This window comes from Aplysia californica, unplaced genomic scaffold (genome assembly GCF_000002075.1).
Source record: "Aplysia californica isolate F4 #8 unplaced genomic scaffold, AplCal3.0 scaffold01596, whole genome shotgun sequence".
NCBI classification, from domain to species: domain Eukaryota; kingdom Metazoa; phylum Mollusca; class Gastropoda; order Aplysiida; family Aplysiidae; genus Aplysia; species Aplysia californica.
Window position 1 is genome coordinate 55,501 of NW_004798866.1, and position 1,139 is coordinate 56,639.

Consider the following 1,139-nt stretch of genomic DNA (forward strand, 5'->3'; position numbering starts at 1 on the left):
CCCCCCACCCCCACACACACTCACACCCTCATGTAACTGTCCAACATTTTCACCTTGACTTTTTTTTTTCGATACGTGTTTTACCGCGCTCGCAACTGCATAAGGTCATAAAATATGAGCGCGTTGGACGCATTAAATATTTTCAGTTGGTAGGAAATTTAGAATTTGGCCGGGTGGTGGCTGAAGCCTACTCTTAACGGTTTTAGACCAGCAAGGGACCTTTCTTTCTTTTTTTTTTTTTGACAAGTGTGTTACGGCGCTCGCAACTGCATAAGGTCATATGATCGCGTGGGACACATGAAACATTTTCAGCTGATAGTAAATTTTAAATTTTGCCAGGGTGGCGGCCGAAGCCTACTCTTACCGATTTTAGACCACCAAGGGATCTTTATACGTGCGCAACTTGCACACGGAACCTCCGACATTTTTTGCTCTTGTCCGAGAAGGCTAGGTGTAGATCTTTCCAACCAGAGGATCAGGGGTGTGGCTGAAAAACAGCAGTAAGAAGGAGCCAAGGAGTAGCAGTAGAAAGGCTGTAGAAAGAGTCAGGAGCCCAGAGGAGGGGGCGAAAAAGGTGAGGGGGTGGGGGACAGAAAGTGGAGACGAAAGCAGACGACCGAACATTGCCAGAGAGCAGGAAAGGAGTTGAAAGGACAAAATTTTAGAGAAGACATTTTTTTCCGTCGCTATCCGGATTCGAACCCGGGACCTTTGGGTGGGAGGCGAACACCTTAACCTCTAGGGCACGAGAGACCCCTGAACGCAGTGTGAGAGTAAAGGGTAGGCCTGTGGTTTGCTGTTACTTCTTGCTGCAAGGCGGAGTCTCTGGACTGTTCTTGATTGATTGAGTACGTGTTTTACAGAACTGTCGACTCAAATTTGATCATCATGCAAGTGCCACCTCTGAGCTATTAGATATAAAGAATTTAATACATGAGTTATAAAAATGGAGATCATGATTTATCCTACGAGTGAAATTGCCAAATTGTAATCAAGAGTTGACTGTACACATGATTCTCTTATTTGAGGCCCCGGCTTGTCGTGTTTACATTTCTGTTGGTGGGTGGTTGGCGGGTGCTCTGGTGTGGTTTGCTTCTTCTTTCCTATCAAACATCTATCGTCTTTATCTCCCCTCCTTT